We start from the raw sequence: 18,405 nt of genomic DNA on the forward strand, positions 1-18,405 counted from the left end.
CCGTAAGGAAAACGGTCAGGGTCCGAAGGGACTTACGGATGTGTAAGGTCACACACCGTCATAAAAAAAAAAAAAAAAAAAAAAAAAAAAAAAAAAAAAGGTCACACACCGTCATTAAAAATCGAGGTATGAACGGGTGTGAAAGCAAGGCGCGAAAAGGTACGTAGTGGGCATTTAAGAGACGCCACGCTACTTAATACTAAATTGGTACACGACGTGGGCATGCTCGAAAAAGGCGCCAAAACGCACAAAGAAGAAGCAGAACGCATGGAGACCTTTTCATTTCGCGAGCCAAGAAGCACAGAAGCACCAAGACAGTGGAAGCTGAGCAAACGCGAACCTGCACGCAGAGAACCCCCGCGCTCAGAACGCTCTCTCTCTCGCTCTCACTCTCATCACCACTCTACCTCGCCATCTTCCCTCGACCTTGAAGCAGACATGGAACCACAAACGCTGTCGGAAGCGGCCAGGAAATGGTTCAGGCAAAACGGACTGGAGGGGTTCTTGGCCATCATGGAGGCACCGCCGCACAGAGAAGCCGACCGGGTCATCAAGGAGCTCGCCACAGAGGTCATCACCGAGGAAGCGATCCGCGCGCTAACAGGCCTTCCGGAGGGAGGAATCTTTCAGATCGATAACCCAACCTCGGAGCAACTCACCCGATATTTCGGTGAGTACTCTGTTGCCGGCAAAGGCTATCGGACGCAGGGCGGCGAAGATCCGCTATTCAGGGAGATAGCTCGAGTGCTCCATGAGTACGGTCACGTGTACCCCCGACCCCCTGTCATGCCAAAAAATCGGGCAGGGATGATCATAGCCACCTATGAAGGGGTCAAGGTGGACTGGCCGGTGTTGATTGCAGACGGGTTGTGCATGGCAATCGACATGGTACGAGGGAAGGACGGCAAGGAGGGCCGGAAGCTGTGGCACGCCGTAGCTCAATGGATAACATTGCTCGTGCCGCCGGTCGAGACCGCCCAGCCAAAGAAGCGGCCAAGAGTATCGGAAGGAAGCACCTCGAAGCCGGCGTCCAAACGACAGCAGCTGCTGGCGTCGAAGGCGACGAAAGGGAAGAAACGGGTCCCAGAACCGGAGGAGGTGTCACCGGTCCGACCCGTCAAGATAACCTTACGGAGACCGGGACAGAAGGAACCGGAACCCTTGACGGCACAGAAACATGCCGTGACACAGGAAGAGGAAACGGAGGAGCCAGAAGAGCACCTCCAACGACGGTCAAGAAGTAGGACCGCCGAGACAGGAGGGGAGCGGTCGTACCCGCGAGAGGCAGAAACGCCCCCAACTCAACCTGAGCAAACCACAAGGGAAGAACCGGAACCGGTGCGTAGGGAACCGGTCTTGTCGACTTCTATAGAAGTCAGTCCAACGGCTCCGGAGACGGCGAGAACCGGAACTCAACAGCCGGCGAGCCCAGCCAGAGCACACGGCGGCCAAGGAGTAGAACCAGAACGGCATATGCAGGCAATCAGGCCAGACAATTCCACAGAGAATGAGCCGACCCGACCAGTACAGCAACAAGGCACCAGTAGCATGTGGCTACGGTGGGTAGGCGAGCAAATCGCCGGAGCGGTCGAGTATATAGAGGCGGAAGAGAGAGCGCACCAGGAACGGTTGCTCGTCACAACCGTAGATCTAGAGACGGCCCGGTCCAGAATCCGGAGCCTTGAACAAGACTTGGACAGGGTCACAAGGGAAACACAAGTCCAAGCACCGGTGACTCCGGGCAATGTACAGAATAAAGCGGCAGATCAACCTGTACATAGCAAGCAGACCCCGGCAACGGAAACCGTTCCGGAGAAAAATGCGGCACAAGCCCAAGAGCTTGCGGATTTAAAGGATGAGCTTGCTGCCCAAGAAGCGCTGAGGAGCCGCGAAAGAGAACTGAAGACGGCAGCGGAGGCAGAACTCAAAAAGACTGCTGAGAATCTACGCCGGGCCGAGGAGAGCTTACGGAAAGGCCACCAAGCGTACGACCGGCTCAAGGAGGAGAAGGAGAAAATGCTGCAAGAGAAGGAGAGACTCCGGAGGAACGCCGAAACAGAAGTAGAGCGCCTGAAAGAGGAACTCCGGCAGGTAAAGGACCGGGAGGAGCGGAACCATCGCCAGATCAACGGCAAGCTCAAACTAAAAACAGAGGAATTTGAGAACTTGCACCGGGAGTATAAACGGTTGCAAACGGAGCACAAGGAACGGATGGATGAGCTCCGGCAAGCAGTTGATCGGACCGCAACCGCATTCGCCAAGGAACAAGCGGAAAACAGAAAACGGTTGGAAGAGGCGGAGAAGGTTCGGACAGAGCTCCTCAGGCAACAGCAGGCGGAAAAAGAAAGAGCGGCGGAGGTACTGCAGAGGCTGCAAACGACATATCAAGGGCAGCTGACGCGCTACAGAGAGCAGGCGGAGGATACGGCAAATCTCATCAAGCAGTTGAAGGAGGAGTGACAAGTGGTGGAAAGCAGAGCACAAATGGGAGTAAGTCGCATCCAGGATATCATGCGGGCCTGGTTGAACCAGACCAAGAGCTTGATTGACAACGGCTCCGTCAAATGGTGGACCAAGTGGGCCACGAACGCGGCGGAACTCCAATTGCTCCGGGCTGACGTAGAGAACCGGCGGAAGGAGGGAGATGATTGCTATATGCTGAATTCTGAAGACTTCACCGGCATAAGAGATGAGCTGGCCGAAGACTTTCAAGCCTTGGCGGAGGACCAACTAGAGCAAGTCCGGCAACTTGTAGCTCAGCTGGACGATGACAGGCTGGAGGCGCAGATCCAGTTTGAAAGTTACGAGAGGTCCCGGATCCGGGGAGAGAAAGAACGAGAACCGGTTACGGTCAACCTCAGTGATGAGGAACCGTTACTGGAAGGAGACCGGACCGGAAGCAGTCAAACGGAGATGCCGGAGCCAGAGAGACAAACGGAGCAGCCGGAGTCAGCGAAACAAACGGAGCAGCAGCAGCAAGCAGAGCAGCCGGAGCAACCTCAGTCCCAACCACAACCACAGCAGCAGCAAGCACAGCCGCAACAACCACAACCGGAAGAACAAGCGGAAATTCTTGAACAAAGTAATTTGGACAATTTGGGTGAACAATAAAGGGGCCGAGAAGGGTTCGACGTACAAGGTACTGTCCCACGGGCGTGCCATGTGTTACCGGCCGGCAAGGAGTCCAAAATACGGAGTGAAGGAATTAATTAGATGGTTGTAAATGAGCATAGTGTGGACGGACGGACTGGAAACGGTATGCCGTTCCAGATCCGGACGGATCCCGAATAGGTGCGAGAGGCACCGTTTTGTACTACGGGCCGGAAACCTATTTAAAGGCCCGGACCCCATTGTAATGACAGCGGATAATTAATAGAGCTTATGATGTTTGTACTTCTGTCTTGATTTCCGTTCTGTAATCACTGTTATATCTTACGCGTGTAATTAACCGAAGCATTCTAATCGTGTAACCTATGTAAGTCGGTGTAATCGTTGAATATTAATCCTATGCCGTAATCACCCTTTGGTGAAGTGTCTCCGTGACACCTTGTGTTAGGCCTTGTCCGGCTAAGAGAATAACAGAATTTAAGTGAGATAAAATAATGTATGCATAACAAAGTCATGGGCTGATGTCGAGCCACAATCACCAACGATTTTGAATGGCAATGCAATAAACTCAATCACAATGGACAAATTGCTTATAAGTCAATTGATTTGTCTTCAAGAAACCATAAACAAGCAAGGTGAAGATATTAGGACACTAATGAAAGAGAATGCTAAGCTCCAAATTGTTGTCATTGAGAATGAAAGTCTTAAGAAAATGATTACAAAACTTGACGATGAGATTCAAGAATGGAAGAGAAATTCTTTCGAAATAAATGAGAACCTTAACAAGATTGTGTTAAAGGAAGCATTAAAAGAAGAAAAATTGGAAACGATGAGGCTCAACTTGAGGTCGGATCGTGGTGTTAGTGTCCGCGACATTCGGTTCTTCTACACGGCTCCTTCTGGCGTTGCTCCGCCTTGCTTGCACTCCTAGTCTAGTCCAATCCTATTTGTCGCGACCCTTCTAGTTCTGCACACTTCGACCTCCTCGGTCGGCTTGTCTGCTGCGACTCTAGCGCTTGTCGATCCATCGGTTCTTTCGTGTTGGTATCGACTTCCATTGCGTCCATTTGGCCTTTAGTTGATCCGGCTTCTCCGAATCTTGAACCAAATCGGTTTCCTTCGATTCGTTCCAGCTCTTGTCCGAGTCAGTGTTCTCCAACTCGTCTTCCTGTTTCAGGCCCTTCACCACATCGGACCACGTTCGGGTCTTGGCCTTTTTCTTCCGGTCGGGTCTATCCTTCTTGACTCTGCCGCCGCTGCCACTTGTTCCGACTTGTTCGAATGTGCTGACTTCCTTTTTCCTCTTGCCTCCCCCTTTCTTGGTTCTTTCTTCCTCTCCAGGTCCTTGTCTAGTGCCCTCGGTTCCCTTTCCTTTTCTCCCCCTCAAGGATGGCACATCGAGATGTTGAACACCAAGCATTTTGGTGAAGTGCTGCAACTTGTCCGATCCGAGCAGGTTTGATGAAGATGTCGGTAACCTGCCAATCCGTTTGAACATACCAAAGCTCAGGACCCGCTCACATACAAAGTGATAGTGCACTTCTATGTGTTTCGTCCGAGCATGGAATACAGGGTTCTTGGTGAGCTGAATGTTGCTCATGTTGTCACAGTTGATCAAGATCGGGGTCGGTACCTCGATTCGTTGATCTTGCAGTAGTTGCCAAAGCCAAATGGCTTCACGGGTGGCATTGGTAGCACCCCGGTATTCAGCCTCAGTGCTCGACAGAGCCACTATTGGCGGCTTTTTGCTGCTCCACGCAACAACCGCGCTACCTAAAGTCCATAAAGGACTGACAGAAGTATTGACAGGTACTTGATCTTCCTCTCCATTTCCTGTTCAACTAAGCTTTGAAGGTTCCGGAAACACTCGAAGACTTCGCTCTTCCTCTTGATGAGGTAGATCCACGTATGCCGGCTGTAGTCGTCGATGAAGGAGACAAAATACCGACTCCCGCCAAGACTAACGTTCTGTGTCGGTCCCCATACATCTGAATGTATTAGATCAAGCTTGTTACGGCTCTGGTTTCGTTCAGTGGGGAATGGAAGTCGATGTTGCTTCCCAAGTTGGCAGGCTTCACAACTTTCGGTCTTCCGGCCGCTAAATTTCAGCAAACCGAAAACGCGTTCGGTGGGGAATGGAAGTCAATGTTGCTTCCCAAGTTGGCAGGCTTCACAAATTTCAGCCTTCCGGCCGCTAAATTTTGGCAAACTGAAAACGACTTGTTTCAATTGCAGGTCTTGAAACCTCTGATAATTGACGTGGCCAATCCGCTTGTGCCACAGGTTGATGTCCAATTCGACCTTCTACCCTTTCGCAAACATAGTGGTGCCAACATCATTAGTGTTGAGGATGAATATCCTCCCATCTCTGCGCCCTTGCGCAATTATCCGTCCCTCTTCCTCGATGAAGCACACGAGGTGCGTAAACCACACCTGCATCCCCTGGTCGACGATTTGTCCGACCGACACCAGGTTCTTTGTGATTGTCGGAACATGTAGTACGTTCATCAGCTTCCCCTTTTGTCCGACATAGCTTAAAGGGACTTCTCAGACATGCACAATTGGGTGAGGGGTGTCGTCTCCGGTTTCGACAATCCCTGGTTGTTCCGGTTTCTCCAAAAAAGAGAACCACTCTTCATGGCTCGTCATGTGGTTGGACGCTCCGGAATCAACGTACCATACTTCCGATCTAGATGTAGTCTTCTTCATCGAGTTAGCCTTGTGCTTCATCACGAACGCTGGCCCTTTACCGGTTTTCCTGGTTCCGGATCCTTCCGATCCTTCTGCATAGTGCGAGCTTTGCTAGTTCTCCCGACCGGTTTTGCCGTATCCGGATTTTTCCGAATCGGCGCGCTTCTTCTAGCACTCGCTTTCCTTGTGGCCCTTTTTGTCGTAGTACTAACATTCCATGTCGGCCTTCCCTTGCCGGTTCCCGACGCCACTTTGAATTCCCCTGCTTGTGGAGAGTTCGGAACTAATGTTGGCACCACCTCTGTGCCTCTGGTCCTGCTCTTGTCAGCTGCCTCCATTGCGTGCTGACCCACCTCGTCCACCACGTCCATGGGGAGGATCTGTCTCTGTGTACAGCATCCGACCATCCAATTGAGTGGTCCTTGACCCACTCACGTGGTTTTCTTTGACCATCAGCATCGATTGCAAGTCGAAGAAGGACGGTGGTTTCTACCAGATGCAAATCGTTGTCCGGATTGGCCCGTACCTTTGCGCTAGACCACCGAGGCAGATTTGTACCATCTCATCTTCGTCCACCGTCACGTTGATGGACCCGAGTGCTTCGCAAATCTCCTTTATCTTGGTGGTGTAGTCTGTAACCAACATGTCTCTTTGCTAGATGTTGTTCAGCTCTTGTCGGAGCTTCAACTTAAGGGCTATGGTACTTGCGGTGAAAATCTTTTGTAAATTTCCCAAGCCTCCTTCGACGTCTTTGCATCCTTGATGTAGCTGAGCATCTGATCATGCACACCGGACGCGAGACAATACAGTACCCGACTCGCTCCTTGCTCCCATACCGGGAAGTCTTTGTGTGACGGCTCCGGTGCTACTTCATTTGTTCCTTCCACGAAGCTCCAATATCCATGCCCCATCAGGTACTGGTGCATTTTATATGACCGGGATGCATAGTTGCTCCGGTCAAGCTTCTTTGTTGGAAGTGAACTCGCCATTCCTCTATCCATATCTTCTCTCTATCTGTTGTTACCGGGTTCTAAGGTTCGTCAACCGAAGCAAGTGTCAGTTGCAGAGGTTTTCAACCCTCGCGCTTTGATACCATGTGAATGTTAATGTGCGGAAGCGTTAGGCAGAACCGGCTCAACCGGATAGCAATAGAAAATGAGATGAAGGTTTAATGGAGTAGCTTAACACAAAGAGTATATACGGGAGAGACAGAGAGACCAGAACATAAACTCTATTCAAAAAATAATTCTAAAACTTTGTACACCCAACGTGCTAAACAACACTATTATACAAGTCCATAAAGGACTGACAGAAGTACTGGCAGGTGCTTCAATGCTCATACGTGCGACTACCACTAACTACGAGACAATGATTACCTAGTAGTCTAGGCTACTACTAGGCTTCTGGTTCCTGCTCGAATCCAGCTCTTCGATCCATCTCCCCGATCTGGCCGGTTGTTTCCAGATACCGATCCAACTCATCCTTCCAAATGCCGATCCGGCTTAGGCTTATTCAGCCGATCCGGATCCGGTTGAGCTTGCTCGCTCAACATAAGAGAACTTCTTTCGAAATAAATGAGCGCCTAAACAAGATTGAGTTAAAGGAAGCATTAAAAGAAGAAAATTTGGAAACGATGAGGCGGGATGTAAGTGAGATAAAAGAATGGATGCACAACGAAGTCATGGGCTAATATATGTGGTGGGGATTCTGTATCCAACTCATCTATTATGCATGTGATGAATCAAGAGAAGAATATTGAAAGTATAAATGTCCAGGAATTGAAAGAATGTTGATATCCGTGGGATTAAGGATGAGAGTGTAGAAATGCCCGCATCCCCCGAAAAGGCCATTGGTGAATTCTTTAGCATGCATTATGGTTTGTCGGATGTGAATGTATATGAGCATACTGAGCTGGGTAACATGATGTTACTCGCTCTGGAGAAAGGTCTATTGTATGCACAATGACGGATGATACAAAGAGGATCATACTCGAAAGTAGTTGGGCACACCTCAAAGGTACGCAATATTTTGTGAGTGAAGATCATATTATCTCACAGTAAAATGCCCGTCGTAAAGCATATGAAGAAAAATTGAAAAATAAGGTTTAGGATGTGCTTAAAGATGGAAATGTAAGCAAATAGAGACACTGGACCGATGAGACTAGACCATGTCTTCTACGACTATGCTTTTGGAATTGCAATGGATACCCATGGAATGCGGGATTTGGCTCGGATATCCCACTTCTTGTTGAAACATGGGGGCATGATACTCAAAGGATTCAAGGTTTAGGAAACTATAATGTACACTCTTTGATATGGGAGAAAAATCCAAGATAAAGATGATGATAAGGAGAGGTGACATGTTTGATTAAGAAGGAAATAGAGAAATATATGTCAATCATAAAAAATGATGAACATAAATGCTACATATGGCTCAAAATAGAAACACCAAATGATTTGCCCACTTTTGTAGTTGGATGCAATATTCCTCATCAAGATTCTAACTTTTATGCTTGTTTGGATAAAGATCAACCTTTTGCCAATCTAGAAGATGATATTGCTTATTTCAAATCCAAAGGGGAAGTTATTGTCTTTGGTGACATGAATGCCCACACAAGAAGTTTCTAACTTGATGTACAACAATCTTTCATGCCACATATCTCAAGGATGCAAGAGAATATACAAATGTATAATCGCTCTTCTAGCGATGAAGAAGATTCGGACCAATTTGGGAAGTTACTCTTTCAAATGTACAATAATATTGAATTGCTTATTGCAAATGGTGTCTCCTTGTGGCCCAACACCAATGGTTTTACATGTAGAAAACTATTAGTGTAATTGACTTTGTGCTACTTTCTGAAAGTATTTTGGATCATATTCATAACTAGTGTAATTTACTTTGTGCTACTTTCTAAAAGTATTTTGGATCATATTCATAAGTTCTCACTTGGTGAATGGACACTGGAATCTGATCATAGGGCTTTATGTATTAACCTCAATTGTATGCATAGGTTTGATTGTGAGAAGTCCATTGCAGATAATAAACAACCCCACTTGAGGATGAACATTAAGCAAGTGCCCATGTATTCCAAGATGGTTGAGGATATGTTACAAATGACAAAGATACAACATGGTGCCACACTAGAATGCAAATGGGAAGCTTTTAAGAAAGTCATTCTCTCATGCGCAAACGAATGTTTTTCAACCAAGCACACATCTTGGAAATGCATCAAGAAATATAGTTCAAAGAAAAAATGGTTGAGTGTCTTGGTTAGGGGCATAAATCCCAACCATGTACACAACCTTGCCAAAAAACTTGATTTCTAGAACCAAAAACCGACCATAAGGATCATTATGCACCACTTGAGGATAATATTTATCCCGCACGATTAATACCACACCCGAATAATGATTATTAAGATGTCCTGCATAGAATGATGAATATCCACGCAAATGAATTATGGATCCCGCCAACTCATGACATTTATGCTCAACTGCATTAATACATCCCATTCTTTACTTAACAAAGTTTCCCATAATATATACTTCTTATGAGGAGAACATGCCTCTCTCACATTCCATGTTACCAATTTCATTCAATCAACAATGTTATGGGTGCACTTGCTCCTTTAGAGCAACCGATGTCATGAAACTAGTCAAAGCATGTTCCAATGCTGCATATGGATTCTCATGCACCACATCCTTAGGGTTATCTATTGAAATATTTTATTTAGGTCCTCCTGCTTGACGAAAACCTTGAGAACCCGATGAATTTACAACCCGACTCAATGAATCAAATTGAAGGTGAAGGGGTATCCTTTATCCCTAATTTGTCGTTGCCAATTAACTTTTCGAGGACCCTCCCTAGTTCCTGAATTACCTTGCCAAGTAGTCTCACGAGTAGTTGGAAAACTATTATGTTGCATATTCATTGATTTCCCCTTCGACTTGCCCTTAACCTCATGTCAATCTTTGTCAACAACATCACAACTAGCTCTATCCAATGGTTTTTTCCCCTTATCTATAACCACTAAACTTTGTTTTTCCATATCCATAGATTGAGTTCCCTTATTCTTAGGGCCCAAACCTTGAAGTGACACCTCTTTATAACCTACTCTAGATGATGTTCCTTCATCCATGAAAACCACAATATATAACACACCAACATCTCTCCCAACTCCTTCCTTACCATTCCCTTCATTTGGAACCTCTATAGTTGAAGAACAATGACGATGGCATTCCGCCATAAAGTGACCCCATTCACCACATCCAAAACAATGACCTGCAAATGTCTTCCACTTCAATTTAAAACAAAGTCTTTTCATACACACCCATCCTGTCCTCTTACGACTTGTATCCCATAACACACAAATCTGCACTTATTTGTAGTATTTGCATGTGGAGATACCAACACTTTACCCATTTGTGTCATAGACAGGATGCTGCATGGAATGTACGGGGTTAAACCCATGACCTCCTGGTCTTATTGTGCAACCTTACCAGTTGAGCTACTTCCATTTGTGCATTATTATTGCATAAGATTCAACTTATTACATTGTATGTTAATCACTAGAACTTTCAAGAAACTTCTAGAGAATGCATCTTCATGCACTCTCTAGAAGTTTCTTAGCTTACATGCATACCTCCACATTCTTGTATAAATACTTGGGTGCACCTTGATTACAATCAAGGTGAACAACACCAATTACAAAAGCATAATATTGGTTCTTGTTATCTTGTCTATTCTCTCTCTCCCATTCTTGTTTTCTTGCTTATGCACTTGCTCTCTCTTAGTATTTAGCCTCGTCTACCCATCCGTGACAATTTGTTCACCTTCCCATTTTCTAAGCCTCAGCATGTCGAATCTTACCGAGAGAATAAATCAGCTCATGGAAGCCATGCATCAACTTCAACTTGAGAATGACAACCTTCGGGAATCGTTACGGAAGCTTCAAGTTGGAACACCGATGGAACTCGAAGAATAAAACAACTCTCCTCCTGCATCAACAAATGTTTTACCTGTAGAGTTTGGTTCCTTGTCCACTCTTTCTCCAACTCCTCTCCATCCCACTACAGGTATGGAGCCCAAGATTGTTCACTTGACAAGTTCGATGGCACGAGGAAGCACTTCCGAGGGTTCATACATTAGATCAAGCTTCTTATCCAACTACAGCCCTAGCGGCATGCGGATGATTTTTGTCAAGTTGGTTTCATTGCGACCCTTCTATCAGGAGTTGCACAAGACTGGTTTGCACCGTTGGTCGAAACTTCATCACCACTTCTACAAAATTTTCCTACCTTTCTGGCAGAGTTCGAGGCAACATTTGGGGATACGAATTGATGCTAAATTGCCATTACCAAACTCTATTCATTACATCAAGGTATGTGTCCGGTATCTGTTTATGCCTCTGAATTTAGACAATTAGCATATAATGTTCAATGGGATATGGCCAAGCGTTGTACGACCATTTTTGTTAGGGCCTTCGAAGAGAGATTAAAAATCTACTCCTCAACTTTCTGGAGCCTATATCATTGTCGCAAGCCATCACCCAAGCAGTTAATTGTGACAATCAGTTGTTTGATCTTCGTCAAGAGGAATGAGCAACTTCAAGGTGGCAACCCTCTTCAAGATATTCTCCATCGACATCGTACGATGACCCCATGCCGATGGAAATTGATCGAGGTCGAGCCCCGCCACTCACCGAGGCTGAATGAAGGTATCGCCGATCCAATAGACTATGTTTATATTGTGGTGCATCTACCCATCTAATTCGTTTTTGCCCAGTCTAGAATAATCAACGAAAATTATCTACAAACAATACAACTAGACGGCCCCAACAACCAGAAAACGATGGTGTCCACTACAATAGGAGCCATGTGGTTGGAGAATCCGCATTCCTGTTGCTCCCCTAGTTCGGCTACATCTATAGAAGATTTCTCCTTCCCAGTAAGCATCCATTTCAAGTCTATTTCAATTAGGTACTTAGCATTTCTCGATTTCGGGGCAATAATGTGTTTTATGGACGAAATGTACGTTCGTAAACACAAATTTCCAGTTGTCTGATTGTCCAACCCAATCCCAGTGGAAGTTATCGATGGACGCATGCTCTCTTTTGAAGCAGTCACCGAAGCCATTGTCCCACTTATCTTACAGCTCGGGGACCACCATGAGGTCTTAACATTTTACGTTATCACTTCACCATGACATCCGGTCATACTTGGTTTGTCTTGGCTGAAGGCACAAAATCCAATTGGCGATTGGCACAACCACTCAATTACTTTCTCACAAACCAGCTCGGAGGTGCAAGAAATATCTCATGTTGGAGCAGTAATATGGCACAAATCGGTTTCAGGCACTCACCCTTCCATTAAAGCAGGAATCAGCTCTAAGGCGGATGCTCATGTCCCAGTCACAACGAAGAAAATAGTGCATAGTGCCTCTGAGTCGAGCAGTCCAATGAAGGCAACTACCGACTCACTGTCATCCAAGTATGAAGACTTCAGGAACGTGTTTGTGAAAAAGATGTTGATCACTTGCTTGAGCATCAACCCTACAACTGTCCAATCGATCTACAAGAAGGTGCCAGTCCTCCCTTCGCCTCAATTTATGGGTTGTCAAACCCAGAACTCCAAGTATTCCAAACTTATCTCGACGAGAACCTTGAAAAGGGTTTTATTCAACCCTCAAAATCACCAAAAGGAGCTCCTATTTTGTTTGCGAAAAAGAAAGATGGCTCCTTACGTCTTTGCGTCGACTATCGGGGTCTAAACAAGATTACTGTTTGCAACCGGTAGCCACTGCCTCTCATCCCATAGTTGTTGGATTGACTCCGAACAGGGTGGATCTTCTCTAAGATTGACCTACGGGGAGCATACAATCTGGTACGGATCAAACCTGGAGATGAATGGAAAACCGCCTTTAGAATGTGCTACGTCATTTCGAGTATAAGGCAATGCCTTTTGGCCTTACTAATGGACCTGTAGTATTTTAGCATATGATGAATGACATCTTCCGAGAATATCTAGATCACTTTGTTGTGATCTATTTGGATGATATCTTGGTCTTCTCGTCGAACATCAAGGAGCATACTCAACATGTCAAGTTAGTCCTCGCCAAACTTTGAGAGCATGGACTCTATGCTAAAAGTGAAAATGTGAATTTGATCGTATTGTTGTATAGTTTCTTGGGTATGTCATCGCGACACAAGGAATCACAATGGACACACGGAAAGTCAAGACTATCCAAGAGTGGGTTGTCCCAACTCGGGTACGAGATGTGCCATCATTTCTTGGTTTGCCAATTTTTATCGTCGTTTCATCAAAGGATTTTCAGTGATTGAACAACCTCGCATTGCTCTTACCCGCAAGGATGCTACTTTCAAATGGACAACAGCTGCACAAAAGGCATTCGACTTTCTGAAACAAGCCTTTACTACGGCACCAGTCCTTTTACATCCTGACCCCACTAAGCCTTTCCAAGTAGAAATAGATGCTTCCAATTTGAATTCGCCATTGGGGCGATCCTCTCCCAGCCATATGAGGTCAGTGTGCTTCACCCGATGGCTTACTACTCCCGCAAATTCACGGCCCTAGAAATCAACTACCCCATATATGACAAGGAGCTTCTCACTATTATTGTTGCTTTTGAAGAATGGAGACCCTACTTGGCCAAGGTGCAACACCATATCCAAGTGGTTACCGATCACAAAAACCTAATATACTTTTCTACCACACGAACTTTAAATCGTAGACAGGCACGATGGTCAACCTTCTTGGCAAACTATGATTTTGAGATAATCTTTCGACTTGGAGCTCAACACGATGGCCGATGTCTTATCCCGCCGATTTGAGTTTGAGCTCACTCCGGAGGATGAAGCCTATGTCTAGTAGTCCCTGAGTTTGTTACAGCCTGACCAATTCTACAACTTTGCTTCTTGCTTGCTCCGGGATGACTCTTTACTCAAGCAAATAGCAGTTCAGCCACTAAGACTTACAAGTTCGCCATAGAGGTCAAGGCAAGTATCACAAACCCCTCCCATGAACCCAAAAGTTCCAATTTAGCTCGTTTTACAATTCAGGATAACCTTTTGTTTCGAGATAATCTTTTGTATATCCCAGATGGTCCGTGTCGGACCAAGGTGCTCCAAGAGTGTCACGGTGATCCACTTGCTAGTCATTTTGGCGTTGCGAAAACCATGGAGTTGATATCTCGCAGGTACTAGTGACAACAACCATGGAAATTGGTCAAAGAGTTCATTAAGTCATGCAACACTTGTGCTCGTTCCAAAGCATCTCACCATATGGTCTCCTTCACCCTGTCCCAATCCCCAAATGGCCTTGGGCCTTTCTTTCCATGGCTTTCATCATTGACCTTCCCTTTGTTGGTGGCTACGACTCGGTGTTCGTAATGGTCGATCGCTTCACCAAGATGGCCCATTTTGTTCCATGTGGCAAAACCATTACCGGAGAGGAGACAACCGATTTGTTTTTCGAAAATGTTGTTCGATTACATGGACTGTCGGATGATATCACTTCTGATTGAGGACCACAATTTATTTCCAATTTCTGGCGGCGTAGTCTGCAAACCTTTGGTTGTACTGTGAATATGTCTTCAGCCTATAATCTACAAACCGATGGACAAGTGGAGCGGGTTAACCAAATCTTGGAACAATACTTGTAGTGCTCTCTTAGCTACCAACAAGACGACTGGGTTGCCCTTCTCCCACTTGCCAAGTTCGCCTACAACAACTCTCTGCATGCATCTACGAGAGTTACTCCATTTTTCGCAAACTACGATCTCCACCCCCGCTTCAACATTTCTCTTCCCTCTGACTCTGTCAATCCTTCTGCGGAGGATCGGGCACGTCTCTAGGAGGATGTACATCGCGACCTTTCCGTGGAGTTCATCGTCATTGGAGAACGCTACAAGGAGCAAACTAACCAACTTCGCTCAAATGCCCCCCGGTTCAAGGTGGGTGACTTTGTTTGGCTTCTCTAGCACAATATTGCCACCACTCGTCCTTTCCTGAAGCTCGATTACAAGAAGTTAGGCCCTTTCCGAATCATCAAGAAAATTGGTTCCATGGTTGTCCACTTAGAGCTACCATCCCACTTCCGTATTCATAATGTATTCCATGTCTCCCTTCATGAACCTCACCATATATCTGAAATCATTGGTTGACACCCTTCTCCTCCATCACCAATACAGCTCTCGACCGAAGAAGAATATGTTGTCAACCAAATTCTCGACTCTCGTCTCTTTCGTCACCAGCTTTAATACCTTGTCCTCTAGAAAGGGTACCCAATCTCCAAAGCAACATGGGAGACAGCACAACATCTCAAGCATGCCCCGAACATAGTTCGGGCATTTCGTGAACGATATCCACAGAAACCGACCATGGATCCTAGGAGGTGGCCTTAGAGGGAGGATAATGTCATAGATAGGATGCCACATGGAATGTATGGGGTTAAACCCATGACCTCTTGGTCTTATTGGGCAACCATACGAATTGAGTTATTCATCTATGCATTATTATTGTATAAGATTCAACTTATTACATTGTATGTTAATTTAAACTAGAACTTTCAAGAAACTTCCAGATAATGCATCTTCATGCACTCTCGAGAAGTTTCTTAGCTTGCATGCATACCTCCACATTCTTGTATAAATATTTGGGTGCACCTTGATTACAATCAAGGTGAACAACACCAATACGAAAGCATAATATTAGTTCTTGTTATCTTATCTATTCTCTCTCTCCTTTTCTTGTTCTCTTGCTTATGCTCTCGCAATCTCTTAGTATTTAGCCTTGTCTACCTGTCCGTGACAATTTGACTCATCAACTCGAGTAAAAGTGACCATAAAAAAGCATGCTTACAATCCATTGTTACCCAAACAGGGCATTCTTGTTTTAACAAAGCATGATAGTCCACTACGGGGAACTATTGCATTACATGCACCAATCGTTTATCAAAAAACACAGGAACTTTAGTCAACAATGCACTTCGATCTTCCGGTGAACGAAATACTACATCATAAAACCCTTGTGGTCCTGCATGTATATATTCAACACAATTTGGTGACACGATTGTGTTCAACCATTGTTTAATCCAATTAATGTATGGGAGTTTCCCGGTAAAAAATAATATAACCGCATGATCATAGAATACATCAAAAGATTGCAACACTACCATAGCATCAACTTTCACATCATGCACATCCTCATCAATGCATTCTTTTGCTTCATTTTCATTTTATTCCACAATATCAAACAACAAGGTAATATCCTAATTACAATTATCTTTGTCAACATCATCTACATATATTACTTCGACATATGTCAATTTTTTCTCATTAATTTCCTCAATACCCTTAACCTTCTTAGAGCTTCCAATGTTTTTCCTTTCACAATCAACCATCACATTACTCTCTCTTTTATTAATTATTTCCATATCGATGTCCCCACAATTTGTGAGGACTTCATGTTTATATCCATTATTCTTGATGTGATTTCGATCTAGGATAAAACAATTTTCCATGAACAAGAGAAAGAAAGAAAGATGTATTAACGTCTTCTAAGGCCAAATTTGGCCCATGAGACAATTGGTTTACAACAATAGAGTATTTATCCAGTCACCGGAACTCACCCGATTGAAGAGGTCGAAAATGATGAAGACAACAGAAGACCCACAATGTGTGTTGAGTATGTGGATGCCGACAACAAATTTAACTTGCTATATCTCGTTACGAAGCTCTAATCGAGAGCTTTCTAATGCTTATCTTTGTGCCCAATCTCTCTCTCTCTCTCTCTCTCTCTCTCTCTCTCTCTCTCTCTCTCTCTCTCTCTCTCTCTCTCTCTCTCTTATATATATATGTATGTATGTATGTATGTATGTAACTTTTGTTTGCCCCTTCATTTCCCATTTACAATGGAAATGAAAACATATACAATGAAAAATACAAAAAACAATAGTAGACTAAAAACCAAGAACAAAGATAAAAAGCGAGAATGAATTATTGGATCTCCTGACCCATCCCAACCCACATGAAATGACTCATCTCGATGGTATTCTGTGCTTGAGTACCAATTAAATCCTTCAATGTTTCCCAATGATGACTCTTATTTACTTCGTAGAGAGGATGTCACAATCTTCTCTAAGTTCATTGAAGCCTCTTGTACCTAGCCTTGAGTTATTTTTCCTTCTCAAATATGATTCCTTTTAGGTGAGCTAATTTGATTGTTGTTTGCTTTATTTAAGCTTAAAAGAGATCTAGAAAATGTGATATGTCGGTGAGCCGAGTTATGGTTGAGGGTTCAATGTTCCTACAATGAGTGTGAGCATCCACCCTATGTTCTTCAATATGTGGCTCACCTGCACCTTTAAAATTCCAGATCATCTAAATCCCTCATAATAGACAATGGCAATTACCTCACACATCATGGTATCCATTGCTAGCTTTATGCCCCTCTTAGAAAGCTGCCATAGCTGACAATTAGTTTTCACGTTTTCCCATTTATTGGTAACTATGTATGGAGTTGGCATGAAGAGGTGCCTACAATAACCATTCGGTTAAGTGCACATTTTGAAGGCATGGGCAAGGTGCGCACTTAGGGGGTTTGTTGAAATTTTTTAGGGTTTTTAAAAAAAATTTAGGGCTTCCTGGAATTTTTTTTCCTTTCGTGCTCTAATCATACATTTCTTGATAAGGAAAGTGATCAATTTATGTAATATAATTAACATAAAACGTTGCAAGGGTTTAGGGTTGCAACAGAAAGAGAATAAACGAGATGCACAGAATGAGAGGGAGGGAGGGAGAGAGAAAGAGAAAATTAAGAATGAATGAATTGAAGAAGGCGGGGGGAAGGGGGAGACTGAGGGAGAGAAAGAAAGAAACGAAATTACGAATGAATGAATCCGGAAAAGGAAAAAGGATAAATGGATTAAGAAAGAAATTTTATTTTTTAAATCGAGAATCAAAATTCCTGACTCACAAATACTGCGATTACTTTTCTTATCAAGAAACGTATGATTTGAGCCCAAAAGTGATCAGTTGATCGGACCGATTCCAAATTTGCGTTCTTATTTTCCCTGCATTTCTCTATGCGTTTTCATTATACCCCACCCACCATCGCGTAAAAATTTCTTTTCATTTTATTTTTGTCAAAATCTCCTTTCTTTTATTGTTTTGTGCATGTTCAAAACCCAGGCTTAGCTTAATTTGGTTTGATGTAAGTTCATCATGAACAATGTATAAATTTTTTTATCTGCATTTTGACCTCTATAAAAAGCACACTTAAAATAGAGTTTGCGCACTTAAGTGGGCACGCACTTAACCGAATGGTTACTCTATCTCTCATTGGAAGCAAGCTATGCATAAGATGTATTTCAATGCATATACACAAGTGATGGTAAAAGAGTTGGCAACAGCAAGTATGGTCATGTGTCACGCATCCTTAGTTGGGAGGTTTTAACCCATGTCATCTTGCCTTGAGATAATAATATACCTTTTATTACCCAATTTTAACCCAAAACTGAGACAGTCCAAAATGTAGTGACAGGGAGGACATGCAAATGGAAACCAACTTCCAATAGATATTTCAAAGGT

This window comes from Azolla caroliniana, unplaced genomic scaffold (assembly GCF_043228905.1).
Source record: "Azolla caroliniana isolate FFs.n. ecotype wild unplaced genomic scaffold, voAzoCaro1.0.p SCAF_5, whole genome shotgun sequence".
Lineage (NCBI taxonomy): Eukaryota > Viridiplantae > Streptophyta > Polypodiopsida > Salviniales > Salviniaceae > Azolla > Azolla caroliniana.